We start from the raw sequence: 17818 nt of genomic DNA, 5'->3' as shown, positions 1-17818 counted from the left end.
TTTTACTACTTTTCTTTTGGGGGGTAGGTACTGGGGATTAAACCGAGAGGCACTCTTACCACTGAGCTACATCTTCAGCCCTTTTTATTTTTTGAGACAAGGTCTTGCTAAATTTTGAGGCTGGCCTCAAAATTGCAATCCTCTTACCCCAGTCTTTGGAATTGTTGGGATTATAGATGTGTGCTACCATGCCTAGTGACTTCTAACTTTCTTCCCAACCCTGTGGATTCTTTAGTTTGCAATGAGAAAACTGACTTTGATTCCAGATCTGTTGTTTATGGCATAAGCTCCAAGTTCTGACTTTTTAAGGCTTGAGCCCTTAGAAACTTGATATTCCAGATTTGTGTAACTCAAAAGAGTTTTAAATGTCAGAAGCCATGATTTGAATCTTTTACTTTTTCCAAAAGCAATGAAAGGCACTGTATAACCTGGGGAGAAGGGGAGATCAAAAGAAATAAGAAAATACAGGAAAATAAGTTTAATATCTTGAGATTTATTTCATCACAAACAGATAAAAAGCATAATCTTATTATTTTTGATGAATCCCTCTCAATGAAATCAGAATCCTCTTCCTAAAACATGAATATGGCTTTTACTTTTCTTTAAAACTTCAACAAATTCACATTGGGTATAGATTAAACTTTGCCATAATTGGTCTGTGGTTTTATTTGTGGCCTTTCTCTCTCTATTCCTTACATTGCTTCAATAAAAGATTTGCTTGTTATTCTCCAAATGTAACATTTCATTTTATGCCTCTGTGCCTTTGCTTATACCCTTTCCTCAAGAGTGAACTGCTCGTCCTACCTTCACAGGCAAGGGAAATAATACTTATACTTCAAAGCTCAACACCAGTGTCTGATCAAAGCCTAAACGAAGTCCTCTCTGATCCCTTTTCCTACAGCATTGCTGCTTTTTAAAAACAGATGGTTTTACAGCACTGCACAAAATAATGAAGAATGTGCCATTCCTTAAATATCAGTTCCAGGATCTCTTTTCTTGGTTCTGTGTTCTCTCTGGGGGCAGCTTTAGTCATACCTTTTGCTTCAGTTAAGTTAAAGACTCCCAAAATAAGATTTCCAACTGAAACATTTCAGATGACCCCAGACCCACAGACCCAGCTGGCTTCTCTTCAAGTCCATTTGGATGTCTTTCAAGTACCTCAGTTGCAAATATCCAAACTGAATTTATTAGGTACTCAAATATTTGTTGAATATAATATCAAATGAAAATACAATTCAAATAACCACTCTTGAGTTTCTTTCTGCTTTCCTACTGTAACTTGTGTTGCTATCACTATATGACCATATGTAAGCAGGTTTTCTTTCTTATACTACTATCATCCTACAAAACACAGAAATTTTTCAATTTGAACCCGAGGTGCTAAACCTCTGAGTCACATCCCCAGCCCTTCCTATGATTTTTCTTCTGAGAAGGGTTTCATGAAATTGCTTAGGGCCTTGCTAAGTTGTTGAGGCTGACTTTGAACTTGTAATTCTCCTGCCTCAGCCTCCCAAGTTGCTAGGATTTCAGGCATGCACCTCCATGCCTGGCCTTAGACTTTTTCAATGGGATAACTAAATGTATTTTCTTCAGTGAGTACTTTGGCAACCATGAAGAATTCTTTGACAACTGATATGGTACAGTGCTATAAATGTAAGCTTTGGGAATAAAGTATTACTGTGTTTATATTGCAACTCTGCTGCTTTCTAGTTATACGGACTTGAGGAAACTACCTATCCTTTGTGATTTCTTGGATTAATTGTCTGTAAAACTTGATACCTAGATTACAGGCTGGTTATGTGGAACAAATAAAATATTGTGTTTAATAATATTGAGATAGGAATTTGGGGATACAGAAAAAGACTTAAGTTTCTTTTCTTTTGTGGTTTCTGGGATTGAACCCAGGGCCTTGTGCATGCAAGGAATGTCCTCTATCAACTGAACTATATCCCCAGGCCCAAGACTAAGTCTCAAAAGAGCACCCATGAGATCCCATCTTGTGGCATACACCTATAATCCCAGTGGTTTAGAAGGTTGAGGCAGGAGGATAGCAAGTTAGAGGATAGCCTATGAAATTTAGTAAGACCCGGTCGCAAAATTGAAAATAAATTCTAAGATGGTGGGGATGCAACTCAGTAGTAGGGAGTCCTGGCTTTAATTCCCAATACCAAAAATTTAAAAATAAAGGAGAGAATGTTGGAATGCAGGAAATGTCCATGAATCTTTTAAATGCAAAATAGGCATTCCTAAACTTCTCAACTGAAGTCCAGCCTTTGCTCATAACACATGCCCTTGCCTGCAGATGCTCAATGCACAAGCCCTACAGAAACTGGGGCAAAATTGATAAGTCCACCCTAGCTTCTCCTCTAGTCCATCCCTCTATAAATATTAGCGACCCATACCAATGAGTTGTCCTTCATTCTCCTTTGAATCTGTATTCCTCACTTTTCTCTAAAAGCTTGTCACTCTCAAGATGGCCCACGTTCATTCTTAAATGTGTGTCAATTTTTGTAAGTAATTTCAGCGTATGCTGAAATTCTTTTCCAACTTGTATGCAGTTGAGGTCCCCTCTGTAGGATATCTGTTCAACCAGGTAAATTATCTGACACAAAAAGCATTTACTTTTTGATATTGGTTTAGGAATTATGGTAAAAATATTTTGTATAAAAACTGGGAATTCACATATTTCAAAATCTTGTTATTGAAACTCAAAGAAATCCTGATTGTTTTAGACAAAATCTGCATGGTTAACATTGATCTTTAAGGGATTTTCATAGGATTTCAAGTTTTGTGACTTGTTTCAACTTGATTTTGGTTTTAAAAATGTGTTCTACTATTATTTTGGGCAAGATAGTCGACTACCACATTGTTGTTGAGCTTTTTTGTTTGCTTTTCTTTTTAATACTGGGGATTGAAACCTGGGGTACTCTACCACTGAGCTATATCCCCAATTCTTTTTCTTATTTTGAGACAACATCTTACTAAGTTGCTGAGGGTGAAAGACCTAAGCAATCTCATTTTACTTGGGACCTCATTTTGCTCTGAAACTTAACCCTTGACCTACTGCAGTCCTAAAGCACAGAAAGCTCTTCACAACACAGATGGTGATTGCCTAAGATAGGCCAAGATATTGAAATATCTGAAATTCCAGATGGCCCCCACCTAGAGGTGGTGACCAATATGTAAACCAGAAGCCCTACAGCTTGGCACATACCCCCCTTGCAACACCCTCACAGTTTAAACCAATCCTTTTAAAGTGCGTCAACCCCTTGAACTAACCAATAATCATTTCCAGATTCTTTCCCGCCACTTGATATGCTAATCATGTTTTAGAGTTGTTTTATGATTTTCCCGTGGTGTGTGAGGATTTGCTAAGAGATGCTATGATGTATGTGCAATCCCTGCCTTCCCCAAAGAGTGTAAAAAACTGCTACAAATCCTGGACTTGCGGCCTCTCAGTGTCACCAGTTGCTGTGTGTGTGGAGGACCCAGCTAGCTCACAATAAACTCCTTTTTGCTGCTTACATCTATCTTGGTCTCTGGTGGTCTTTTGGGGATCCCGAACTCGAGCATAAAAAGGATTTAAGTTGACCTGGTTGGTCTTGAACTTATGATTCACCAGCCTCAGCTTCCTGAGTGGCTGGAATTACCTTGTGCACCACCATGTCCAGCCTGGTCCACATTATTGATTTAAAAGTCAATAAACAAGCCAATGGCAGTGGTGTAGGCTTATAATCCTAGCCACTTGGAAGGCTGAGATAGAAGGATGGCAAGTTGGAGACCAGCCTGGGCAACTTAGCAAGATCTTGTCTCAAAATAACAAATAAAAAGGGCTGGGGGGGGGATGTGGCTCAAGCGGTGGCGCACTCGCCTGGATGCATGCAGCCCGAGTTCGATCCTCAGCACCACATACAAACAAAGATGTTGTGTCCACTGAAAACTAAAAAATAAATATTAAAAAAATTCTCTTTCTCTCTCTCTCTCTCTCTCTTAAAAAAAAGGGGGGGCTGGGGATGTAAATCCCCACCCCCAACCCCACCCCCAGCCCCTCCGAAAAAGAAAGGCAAAAATGTCAGTAAACTATTTGTAAATCATATGTCACTTCTTGTGCCTAAACTGTTGCTTATTTATTCTTCAGTATGACAAGAACTAAACCTGAAAGTTGTCTGTGCCTTTGCTAAGGTAAAATTTCACTTGCATTCCATTGACAGAGAGTCTCAGAAATGAAGTCAACTAATTGTTTGGCTCTTTGTGGCATCTGTTGTCCCCATTAAATGTAATGTAGGAAATGAACATAGACATGTACATAACTCCAGGCTCTTGACTACATGATTTACTCCCATGTTTTCCCAGAAACTCTGATGGACTGCAAAAGGCAGACGACACCCACTGAAATTTATTAACAAGCCAGAAAACAGCTGTTCTGTGAGCTGCAAACAAAAGCAAATGTTAAGCTGTTGAATAGCCCTTTTGTTTTTTTGTGGTTCACTACAAAAGGGCTTTATTGTAACCTTAGCTTTGGAAGTTTGCCTTCTTGTAGGTCGAAAGAGATACCCAAAGGACAGATGGAAAATTTGTATTTAGTAGTGATTACCATTGTGGAGCCTCCGGGTGACCATGTTTTTTCCTTCGTTTACAAGATGTTCCCAAAGGCTTTCTGTATCTTTGAAGTTACTCGTTTCCCATCTCCCAAGATTGGCTGTGGGGCATAAAGGAAGCAGCAATTTTTGGAGTACAAAATGCAGGAGTGATTGTGTAGAATTCAATCTGGTTAGTCAAGCACATTTTAGAAGGAGACATTTGTGTTCACATTGCCTGTAAGGAACTTAGAGAAATGTTCTTTCTAATCTTTTTCTTCCTATCAGAATCTTTGAGACCTGGATTGTGAGCCTCATCTAATTATTTCTAACTCAGAATTGTCTCCCTTCTTTGAACACTTGCAACATATTATTCATATCACTCATTTTATTCCTATATATAACCTTATAAAATCATTATTCAAATCTCATCTCTCTGATGTGATTATAACGTCCTTGCTCCTCAGGATTGTATCTTAAACATCCTTATCACATCCATCATTTTGTTTCCTATCAAAGGTACATTGCATTTCTCGAATATTGTAGGCTACAGGAAATGTATGCAGATTGACTGAGCTACAAGTGTAATTTCACTATTTTGAACAATAGAGTACATTATTCAAACATATCCATAATATTTGTTCTTCATTGCAAATTTTCTAAGTAGCCATTCCCTCTTGGTTAAAGTAAATACTGTAAGACACTAAATTTTAGAAGCAATATTTAAACTCCAAAGAATATTATAAGGAATGTTCAGATCAAGTAAAATATTTCAGATTTCTTCTGCTTATATAATATGCTTTCTTATTTTTGTATTTACTGTTATATTGGCTTTGCCAAACTTGCTTGCTAGATCATGCTTGCCATAGGTTGTATTTTGGATTATTTCTTGCCCTGCTCCTGCTCCTTTGAATTTTCCACTTTGGCCTGGCCCTTACTTCCTGACCTGATTTTATCCCAGGAGTTATGGTCCATATCTGTATTCTGGCTTGGTCAACTCCTCCATCTGAACTCTTGCTCTGGAAGAGGCCCTGAGCAGTGTTTACTCAGGAGTAAAGATAGAATAATGAAGGGTAAAGCCAAAAGTTACTATAAGGAATGTGCTAAGAAGCTAAGGACAATAAAATACCTAAAAATCAACACTAAAAGCAAGAACTATAATGATTGGGACAGATGGCAACAGAAAAAAAGAAACTAAACTATTCTCATTTTATATCTTCTGTATATTTCTCAACACTTTTGTCAATCTCATCCCCATGAAGTCCTTCCTTTATACTCCAGTCCACACTGTCTCCATTCTGCCATTTCTAAAGCCCCATAGTACTCTGTACCTTTATCATAAACTGCATTTACAGTAATTATTATGAACTGCATTTGCAATCAGTATACATTATGAATAATAATCACATATAGTTTTAAATTACCAGTCTGAAAACTCTCGGTATGGGGCAAGATTCCAGATCCAAAAGCATTACAATTTAGGATATTGAAATAATCTGAAAATGTGATTTGTGAATCATATCTGTAACCTTTAAGACTTTTTAGGTCAGGAGATAGGCATATGTAGTGATTTAAAATGGAGGAAAAATGGATTCCTGACAATACAGACCTCTAATCTTGGCATGTTTTCCTGGCAAGATTTTAGACTAGATTGTTAAATAAACATTTTATGTGCACTAAGAAAAGAAAATGATAATCACCAGGAACCAGATGGTTTCTTCTAGTAATAAGTCATGCTAAAATAACCTCATTTTTATCACATTACTAATTTTGTAGATAAGAAGCTGTCTTTTGTTTTAAGCAAACATTTCACAGTCTTTATCATGTTATTTATTTAGAATAGATAGGGATATGTGAGCTGAGTGAAAGTAAAGGTAAATAAGTTTAATATTTGATCCACTAATCCTATATGAAATACACCAGTGCCAGTTGACATCCTCTATCAATACCCCATGCTCTGTTCTTCGTCATTTCGATATAAACAACTTTTATCAAAAATTTGGAAGAAAGCATTCCTTAAAGAGTATGCAGATGGCATTAAAGAGAATAGCTAATATTGTACAAAGCACCCCAGAAGAGAGAGGATAAAAATGGGAGTTTGGGAGTTGGAAAGATTGAAGGCTTCAATCAATTATGCTGCTTGCTAGTTGTGTGACCTGGGGAAAATTACTTTTTTCTAATTTATGAAGATCAAATGATCATAGAGAAAATAATAAATAGCTTCTATCTTTATTGGTACTCATACAACCATTATTATTTCCATGAACTGGAAAGATAGGCTGAAACTGAAGATGGATTTAGCAGTTATGATTAAAATCAATTGTACAAATGGAAGGCCTGAATATGCTACATCTTGTGTGAATAAAATTTGATGGCTTTAGTTGACTGAGCTCAATATGAGTTAGATATATGAATGAATGACAAACCATCTAATGTTATCTAGGTTTTAAATAAAATTGTAGTATTTTGATTAAGGGACATAATAATGTCTCTGTAGTACTCAAGCCACAATTGGGAGATTATGTTCGAGGGGAACTTTGATTTTCCCAAAGGAGGATAAGCAGGATGGTGAAGTGTCTGGAATTTATGCTATAGGAGAAATGGCTTAAATAATTGAAAATCATTCTGCTGGAGGAAAAAAGACTTATGAGATGGAGATTGAGTCGTAGACAATGGAGGGATATTTTTTCCTAAGTTGCTTATTATGGAGAATTTAAAACAGACACAAAATGCAGGAATATTAGTATAATGATCTCTGATATGCCCATCACCCAGCTATAACATTTATCAATTTATGGGAAGTCTTGCTTTATCTATTATCCTCCTGACTGAATTATTTTGAAGGAGATCTCAGGATTCCAGATATCATATTATTTCATTGGTAAATATCTTGCTATGTGTCTTCCAAAGTCAAGAATTTAAAAAGATAAGTACAATATAATTTTCATATCCCCAAATTAACAATAATTAATAATTTCTTTAATATCATTAATTAAATATCCAGTTAGCATTTGAATTTCACCATTTGCCTCAAAATTGTTATTTCATAGTTTATTTAAATCAGGATATAAGTAAATCTATACATTGTAATATTTTAATTCCATTTAAATCAATAAGTTTGAACTTCTTTTTTTCATTTATCATTGTCCTATAGATTTTTCCATAGTCTGAATCTATGGATTGAATTCTTGGGGTATCATTTTTTCTTTTACCATTGTATTTCCTATGAAAAAAATAGGTGGATCTTGAGGCTTGGTCAGATTTATGTTTAACATTTTTGAAGATTAAACAGGTAGTGTTTATTTCTTCCACCAAATAGATTCCATATTTCTAGTCAGTACTCTTTTCTTTTCAAGGTTACCAGCCATTGGTTAACATTACCTATATTTTCTCAATAGGAGTTACAGAAACCTTTCTACTTTTTTTTTTTTTTGCAGTGCTGAAGGTTGAACCCAGGGCCTTGTGAGGAGGCAAGCACTGTACCAACTGAGCTATATCTCCAGCCCCGAAAATGTTTCTAATTCTATCATTCCTTCATTGATTAGTTGGAATATTTCTAAAATAGGAAGTTCCCCTTATTAACTTTTTGATCATCAGAATTTTTTTTAAGTAAGTACATGTTGTTACCATCCAAAGACTTTGATGAATGCTGGAAAATGATTAGGGTCAGAATGTGATAATGGAGAGTTTAAATTGCCTCCTCAAGTTAGGGAGAACCAATGGGGCCTGGGGCTGTAGCTCAGTGGTAGAGCACTTACCTAGCATACCTGAGGCACACACGGGGTTCAATAGCACCACATAAAAACAAATAAATAAATGAAACAAAGGTATTGTGTTCATCTACAACTACAAACAAACAAACAAACAAACAATGGGAGCTGGGCACACAGTGACACACACCTGTAATCCCAGTGGCTTGGGAGGCTGAGGCAGGAGGATCGGCAAGTTTAAAGCCAACCTCAGCAACTTAGTGAGGCCCTAACTCTAAATAAAAGACCCTAACTGTAAATAAAATACAAAACAGGGCTGGGGATATGACTCAGTGGTTAAACACCCATGGATTCAATCCTCAGTATCAAAAGAAAAGAACAAAAACAAAACAAACAAAAAAGCCATTGGAGATAATAGTCATTTCCAAATAAAGTACTTTTAAAAAATTGAGAAATGAGAATTGAATATATTTATCATTTACAACATGATGTTTTGGTTCTTTATAGTTATACATGACAGTGTATTCTATTTTTGATATAATTATACAAGCATAGAATATATTTTATTCTAATTAGGATCCCATTCTTGTGGTTGTATGCAATGGTGAGATTCCCAGTGGTTATATTCATATATGTACATAGGAAAATTATGTCAAATTCATTCCACTGTCTTTCCTATTCCAATCTCCCTCCCTTCCCTTCATTTTCCTTTGTCTAATCTACTGTCATCTACCTCATACATGATTTTGAAAAAAATATGTATACGTTGTAGAGTCAGTTGAGCTAGCACATGCATTATTTCCCATTTTTCTGTGATGAGAATACTTAAAATCTAATCTTTGCAATTTTCAAAATATGTTCCGATGTTATTTTTTTTCACATAAGGAAGCATTTATTTGAGGTTTAACATGAAATCATACAAATAAAATTGTATAAACACAAATCCACATTGAGTCATAACCCAGATAGCAAAGGACAAAGTAAAAACAAAGAAAACTAATTGGCGGCTATATACAGTTGGACAAAGTTGTTGTGTCTTGTACACTAGAAAGTCTTTTACAAAATAATCATCTTAGATCAACAGAAGACCAGTCTTCAATGTTGTCCTGCAAGATGGGTTTCTTTAGCATCTCCTGTTTTCTCCAGTGTCCTCCTCTAGTATGGCTGGTAATTATTTTGGTGATTGCCACCCCCTTGAGAAGCCTTGCCATAAGTGTCTGTTGATCACTGTAGTCTGCATATTTCTGTCCATACCCATAGTTCCCATAGTTATACCCAGTATAATCATATCCACCATAGCCACTATAGTGCTCATCACCACCATAGGCACTATTGTAATTTCCATATCCTTGATCATCATAGTTACTAAATCCTTGGTTCCATTTTGGCCCTGACCTCGGCCACGACCCTTGGTACACCTCACCCACCAGCTGCAGCACCTCTTCCTCCTTTTTGTTGTTGCTGTAGCTGCCTATACACCTCTTTGGGCTGTGCAACTTTGATTTCACATTTCCCAGAACCAATTTGATGTTATCTGCTTTCTAACAATTTCTTTACTGGCTCTTCATCTGTATATGTGATAAAGCAAAATCCTCTTCTTTGGTTTGTTTTTGTATCCATGGGAAGTTCAATATTTTCAATCTCTTCAAAGGCTCCAAAATATTCTTTAATTTGTTCTTCAGAAGTATCTGGGTTCAATCCACCCACAAAAACCTTTTTAGGGGGTTCTTTCCATTTCAAAGCTTTGGCCCTTTAGGGGTCTATCAATTTGCCCTCCAGTTTGTGTTCTTTCAGTTCCAAAACCTTATCAACACTACAAGCATCTTTAAAAAGCACAAATCTAAATCCTCTTGATCTTCCAGTGACTGGATCTGTTTTAATCCTACAGTCTACAACTTCCCCAAATTGAGACAAATATTCAGTCAGATCTTTCTTGCTCTTATCCCAGCTCAAGCTGCCAATAAACATTTTACCGTCATCCTGCTGATTCTTGCTCTCGATTCTTGGATCCCTCTGCGAATTCTTCTATGTTGCTGTACTTGTTTGTGTCCTCCATAGTGGCGGAGCTGTAGGCAGTGGGGGGTTGGCGCACAGTTTGGTGGCGGCAGAAGTGGGGGCGGAGCGTTGTGTTCCAATGTTATTAATGTTGTATAATTGATCTCTTGAATTTCTTTCTCCTAACTGAAATTTTGGTTAAAATGCTTAATTCATTCTTTTTGGCTGTAGAATACAGTGTGAACACTAATTGTGAGAGTTGAATTAATCTACATTTAATTTGGAAAATAAAAAATACTGCTAATGACTAGAATGCCTCCACAGTGGAATGGATTGCTTCATAGAATAGACAGCTGCCTGTCCTATGTACAAGAAGGGTTTAGATGATAGTCTTTCAGGGACATGGTGTAAGAGAATCTTATGCTGGGTAGAAATCTTAAAAACTCTTTCTCATCTCTGAATTTCCATGACAATAAAATGCTCCTGAGGACCCAGAATGGAGAGGGACATACAGGAACTCTTTCAAAGTGACAGGTATGTAAGGAATCCATTTTGAATATTTGTGGTGGAAATTTCTGATCCAAAAAGCATACGTTGAGGGCTGGTGTTGTGGCTCAGTGGGAGCTCTTAACTAACATGTGTGAGGCACTGGGTTCGATTCTCAGCACCACACATAAATAAATAAATAAATAATAAAGGTCTATCAACATAAAAAACATTTTAAAAAAAGCATATGTTGTAAATTGTTTAAAGAGGATTTTCTTGTTATCCTGCTCAAACTGATTGCTTGTTGACCCCTTGGAACTCTTGACCTTTGCCTATAGAGAAGATTTAATAATCCTTTTGTTAACAGCTCATAGTTTGGTCCTAATTGAGGGCTTTTCCTGACAAATCACAATTATACTATAGTATTCACAGATGCCACTATTCCTGTCAAAACCTTAGACTGCATATTTTATCACTGGAGTGGGACTCTTGCATGCAAGTGCCATCTTGAAAAATTTTAGCTAAAGATCATTAATAATTCTTTGTATTGTTATATTTTCTTTTGTGCTTTTTTCATGACAGTAGTTCTAAGGAATGTTAGTAAGTGCCTCCTTAACCTCATTATACCAGAAACAAATCAGTGTGTGGTCAAAATAATTGAGAAAACTCTGTTACTCAGGACTCTCCAGAGAAACAGAGCTAGTAGGATATATAGACAGATAGATACATATATAAGAGGAGATGTACTATGGGGATATATTATGCCTCACAAGATTATGGAGTCCAAGAAGTTCCACAATGTGTCTGTGAGCTGGAGAATCAGGAAGACTGGTGATATAATTCAGTTCAGTACAAACGATCTGAGGAAAAGGGGAGCTAATGTCTACATTCCAGTTCAAGCCAGAAAGACTAAAGTCCCAAGAGGCCTCAGGGTATAAGGTATAAGTCTCAGAGTAAGAAGGCCCAAGAATCAGAAATTCTTAATATCCAAGACTAGAAGAAGATAGATACCACAGCTCAAGAAGAGTGATGGGGAGTTTGTTTTTCCTCCATCTTTTATCCTGTCTGGGAACTTAACAGATTGGATATTATGCCTGCCCACATTGGTGAAGGTGAATGATCCATACTCAGTCTACTGACTTAGATGCTATTGACTCAGTCTACTAACTCGTCAGAAATACTATCACAGACATACCTAAGAATGTTGGATCAGCAATCTAGGAATTCCTTCATATAGTCAAGTTGACATATACATGAAACAGTATAAGCCTACTTCTTGTCAATTTGACTCATACACATCTTTTTAAATCATAATAGATTTCCAAGTAAAGGCAATAACAAGGTCATAGTTTCACCAAACATGATATAACTATCCTGCCTACAAACAAAAACATACTAATCCCTTTCTCAGAAGAGGAGGTAAAGTACTTGAGTGATGATTACTCTTTTTCTTTATTTTTATGTTTTTGTGGTGGTGGGAATTGAACCCAGGGCCTTGCAAAGGCTAGGCAAGCACTCTACCACTGAGCTACAGTCCCAGCCCACTAATTACTCTTTTTCTGATATGCTGTAACTTAAGTACTCTAATGGAAATTTAACAAAAATTAAATATTGATACAATGTCAGGGTATCTTATGCTACATAATAAGGGAACATGAAAGGAAATACAACAGATATTTGTTTGATATGTGTGCATACACACAAAAGTATTAATAATAAAATAATTAAGAAACACTGATGACAATTATAGTTCTCATCTCTATAAACTGGTCATGTTGTAGTTGGCATTTTAATTACCTTCTTCCACTACCTATTCTGTATTCCCTTTGCCTTCAGCAAGTATTTCATGTGTACTACTTCTTTACTTGGTGGGGTGAACTAAACCTTCATTCCTGAAAGGTCTGGGCCATTTGTAATCAATCCCCTCTAGATTATTGTAGTTTTCCATTGACTTTTTTTATTGGTTATTTTTAGTTATACATGATAGTAGAGACCATTTTGATAGAATTATACATGCTTGGAATATATCTTATTCTAATTTGGAATATATCTTATTCTAATTCAAATCTTGTGTGTGTACATGATGGTGGGAATCACTGTAGTGTATTTTTATATGTACATAGGAAAGATATGTCAGATTCTTTCCACTGTCTTTCCTATTTCTATCCCCTCCCTTCCCTTTATTACCCTTTGTATAATTTTCTGAACAATTTTCCATTTCCTCTTCCTTTATTCACCCTTTGTTTTTTTGGAGATTGGCCTATTTCACTTAGCATGATAGACTCCAGATCCATCCATTTACCAGCAAATGTCTTAAAGTCATTCTTCTTTATGGCTGAGTAATATACCATTGTGTATATATACCACAGTTTCTTTATCCATTCATCCATTGGTAGGCATCTAGGTTAGTTCCATAGCTTAGCTATTATGAATTGTACAGCTATAAATGTTGATGTGGCTGTGTCACTATAGCATGCTAATTTAAAACCCTTCGGATATATACTGAGGAGTGGGATAACTGGGTCAAATGGTGGTTCCATTCCTATTGTTTTGAGGAATCTTTGTACTACTTTCTGGGATGGTTGCAATAATTTTCAGTCCCACCAGCAATGTATGAGTGTACTTTTTCCCCCACATTCTTGCCAACATATTGTTACTTGTATTCTTGATAATTGCCGTTCTGACTGGATTGAGATGAAATCTCAGCGTAATTTTAATTTGCATTTCTCTAATTACTAGAGATGTTGAACATTTTTCATATATTTGTTGACTATTCATGTTTCTTCATTTGAGAAGTGTCTATTTAGTTCCTTTGCCCATTTATTGATTGGGTTATTTTTTTTTCTGGTGTTAAGCTTTTTGAGTTCTTTGTATATCCTGGAAATGAACACCCTGAGGTGTAGGTGGCAAAGATTTTCTCCCATTCTTTAGGCTCTCTCTTCACATTCTTGATTGTATTTTTTTCTGTAAAGAAGCTTTTTAGTTTGATGCCATCCTATTTATTGAATTTTGATTTTACTTCTTGTGCTTTAGTTTTACCTGCCACCAGATTGCTGGCTGATCACTCTGGGGAAATAATACTATTTATGGGACTCTATACTGGGCACCAGGTTGGGCACTCAGCAGTGGCCATAATAAGATCAACTTTGCTGAATGGAATTCAGTGTTGCTGAACACATACATTACCTCCATCCCTGATGACCACTTTGTTCATAAGCTCCTTGAGTAGTGACAGGAATGGCTAGGACAGAGGCTGACTGCTATCCACAGAACATGTCAGACTGTCCATTTGATCATTAAAATCTTTCTCTACTGAGGTCAACCTTTAATGTGCATTCATATGAGACACCAATATTCTCACTTTTTTTTTGCCCATTCAATAAGGTCTATCCACATACTTCTCCCCAAATTGCTTTGTCACCAGTCATGTTTCCCCCATGTTCTGACCATTCAGACAAACCATTTGCTACAGCTATGAATTGGTATATAATCACATATATAACCATTTCTCCTTTCAGTCAAAGTATACAGCCAAATTTACTGCCTGAAGCTCCTCTCTCTGGGAAGATTTTCCTTCCCCACTGTTATTCAGGAATGTCTCAGAGAGGAGCTGAAATGCTATAGCCATCTACTTTCAGGTAGAGGCTGCATGTTGTACAGAATTCATCTCTAAACCAGGCCTAAGTTTTCTCTTCCCTTGTCACTTGATTGTAGGTTACTTCCATGGCCATAGGATTAGGTTAGGAGAGAGCAGGAAGTACAGCAGGAATGGGGACCATAGGCATTTATGCCACTTTTTCTTGTTACTTGTGCCTTCTGGGACTTCTAAGGCCTGATCCTGTACACACCACTTCCATTGATGATGGACTATTATTGTGCATAACCAACTTTATGGTTGGGTAGGTCATATAGCCATCAGTTCATGATGGGCAGCTCAGGTTTCATGGTAACTCAGTGGCCTTTTGCTAAGCATTCAGTTTCCAGTAAGATCCAGCAGCCAACCAAGAGCTGTCTCTCAAAAAGAGAGTATTTTTTTTTTTGTGGATAATGACAGGACCTTGCTCTAAAATCCTAAGGATATCTGTAATTCATCTATAAGGCTTGTCAGAGGCTCCAAAAACATCCCTATGTGCCACTGATGCCTCAAGCACTATTGCATCTGTTAGATCATGTGGCCCAAGTTGTGCAGCAGCCTGGACTTCATGTAGAATCTGTTCTTTTATGGGACCCACTCACACTAGTAGCTTTTTGGGTCATTCTGTAAATGGGCTGGGATAACATACCCAAATGAGGAATATGTAGCCTCCACACAGGCCCATTAGGCATTATACCTCTTTCTTGGTTAAAGGCTAGAACAGATATAACTACTTCTCTTTCATGGTAGAAAGTATACCTTGACATGCCACATATCACCAGCTTTATAGAAACTTCACTGAATAAAAGGGCCCTAAATTTTCATCATATTTATTTTCTACACTCTGACACACAAATCTCTTGCCAGGAGGTATGGATTGATTGCTACTTCTTGCTTTCTAGGTCCAACCAGTGTATTATCAATGCAACAGATCAGTGTTATGTCTTATAGAAGGTAAAATTGATCAAGATCTCTGCAAAGTAAGTACAGTTTGTCTTCCATATCCAGTGTTCTGTATCCATGGATTCAGTCAACTGTTGATATTTGGAAAAAAGTTGTGTCTGTTCTGAATGTATAAAACCTTTTCTCTCATTGTGATTCCCTAAACAATATAACAACTATTTACATAGCATTTGCATTGTACTAGGCACTGTAAGTAATCTATAGATGATTTAAAATATACAGGAGGATGTGTGTTAGTTATATGCAAATAGTATACCATTTAATATGGAGTACTTAAGCCTCTGTGGATATTGGTATCCAAAAGGTGGGGGAGAACATGAAACCAGTCTCCCTTGGGAAATCAGAAGATACGAAGGGATGATTGATGACATAGGACTGGAGAGTTGATATATACCTAAGATAGGACAGTGAAGGTATATTGCTTGCCTGCTGAAAGTAAACATTCTGATATTTCCTTTGTCAGTTGGTTGCTGCTGCTTGACCCCTGCTACCCTAGGATTCAATTATTTCCATTATATTTAGGTTTCCAAATTGAGTCACTGTGGTTTACATTGTGGAATCTGGCTTACAAGAAAAACAATTGCTAAGCTCTTCAAAGATGCTTGAGCTCCCTTCTCAAATTTATGTCTCAAAGTATTGGTGGAAGGTCTTATGACCTTCACCAACTGGGTAAGTAGGTCTTAAATATGATATCCACTCTAATATTTCAATTTCTTTTTTTTTATTATTGGTCGTTCAAAACCTTACACGGTTCTTAATACATCATATTTCATAGTTTGATTCAAGCGGGTTATGAACTCCCAACTTTACCCTGTATACAGATTGCTGTATCACATCAGTTACCCTTCCATTGATTGACGTATTGCCTTTCTAGTGTCTGATGTATTCTGCTGTCTGTCCTATTCTCTACTATCCCCCCTCCCCTCCCCTCCCCTCCCCTTTTCTCTCTCTACCCCTTCTACTGTAAATCATTTCTTCCATTTATATTATCTTGTCTTACCCCTCCTTTCCTCTTGTATATCATTTTGTATAACCCTGAGGATCACCTTCCATTTCCATGCGATTTCCTTTCTCACTCCCTTTCCCTCCCACCTCTCATCCCTGTTTAATGTAAATCTTCTTCTCAAGCTCTTCGTCCCTACCCTGTCCTTGTTTACTCCCCTTATATCAAAGGGGTCATTTGGTATTTGTTTTTTAAAGATTGACTAGCTTCACTTAGCATAATCTGCTCTAATGCCATTCATTTCCCTCCAAATTCTATGATTTTGTCATTTTTTAATGCAGAGTAATACTCCATTGTGTATAAATGCCACATTTTTTTTTATCCATTAATCTATTGAAGGGCATCTAGGCTGATTCCATAATCTTGCTATAGTGAATTGTGCTGCTGTGAACATCGATGTAGCAGTGTCCCTGTAGCATGCTCTTATTAGGTCTTTAGGGAATAAACTGAGAAGGGGAATAGCTGGGTCAAATGGTGGTTCCATTCCCAGCTTTCCAAGAAATCTCCATACTGATTTCCAAATTGGCTGCACCAATTTGCAGTCCCACCAGCAATGAACAAGAGTGCCCTTTTCCCCGCACCCTCTCCAGCACTTATTGTTGTTTGACTTCCTAATGGCTGCCAATCTTACTGGAGTGAGATGGTATCTTAGGGTGGTTTTGATTTGCATTTCTCTGACTGCTAGTGATAGTGAGCATTTTTTCATGTACTTGTTGATTGATTGTATATCCTCCTCTGAGAAGTGTCTGTTCAGGTCCTTGGCCCATTTATTGATTGAGTTATTTGTTATCTTATTGTCTAATTTTTTGAGTTCTTTGTATACTCTGGATATTAGGGCTCTATCTGAAGTGTGTGGATTAAAGATTTGTTCCCAGGATGTAGGCTCCCTGTTTATCTCTCTTATTGTTTCTTTTGCTGAGAAAAAACTTTTTAGTTTGAGTAAGTCCCATTTGTTGATTCTAGTTGTTAACTCTTGCGCTATGGGTGTCCTATTGAGGAATTTGGGGCCCGATCCCACAGTATGTAGATCATAACCAACTTTTTCTTCTATCAGATGCCGTGTCTCTGATTTAATATCAAGCTCCTTGATCCATTTTGAGTTGACTTTTGTGCATGGCGAGAGATAGGGATTCAGATTCATTTTGATGCAAATGGATTTCCCGTTTTCCCAGCACCATTTGTTGAAGATGCTATCCTTCCTCCATTGCATGCTTTTAGCCCCTTTATCAAATATAAGATAGTTGTAGTTTTGTGGATTGGTTACTGTGTCCTCTATTCTGTACCATTGGTCCACCCGCCTGTTTTGGTACCAGTACCATGCTGTTTTTGTTACTATTGCTCTGTAGTATAGTTTGAAGTCTGGTATCGCTATACCGCCTGATTCACACTTCCTGCTTAGCATTGTTTTTGCTATTCTGGGTCTTAAATCAACCTAACAAAAGAGGTGAAA

At 37.0% G+C, this 17818-nt stretch overlaps 1 pseudogene; it reads right to left on the bottom strand.

The window, feature by feature from the left end:
• Nucleotides 1-9341: 9341 nt before the first annotated feature.
• LOC144371624 (heterogeneous nuclear ribonucleoprotein D-like pseudogene) lies at nt 9342-10379 on the bottom strand (annotated as a pseudogene).
• Between the last annotated feature and the right edge of the window lie 7439 nt (nt 10380-17818).

This window comes from Ictidomys tridecemlineatus, chromosome X (assembly GCF_052094955.1).
Source record: "Ictidomys tridecemlineatus isolate mIctTri1 chromosome X, mIctTri1.hap1, whole genome shotgun sequence".
In the NCBI taxonomy this organism is placed as follows: domain Eukaryota; kingdom Metazoa; phylum Chordata; class Mammalia; order Rodentia; family Sciuridae; genus Ictidomys; species Ictidomys tridecemlineatus.
Note: the sequence above shows the minus strand (reverse complement) of the source record. Positions and strands in the feature narration are given on the sequence as shown.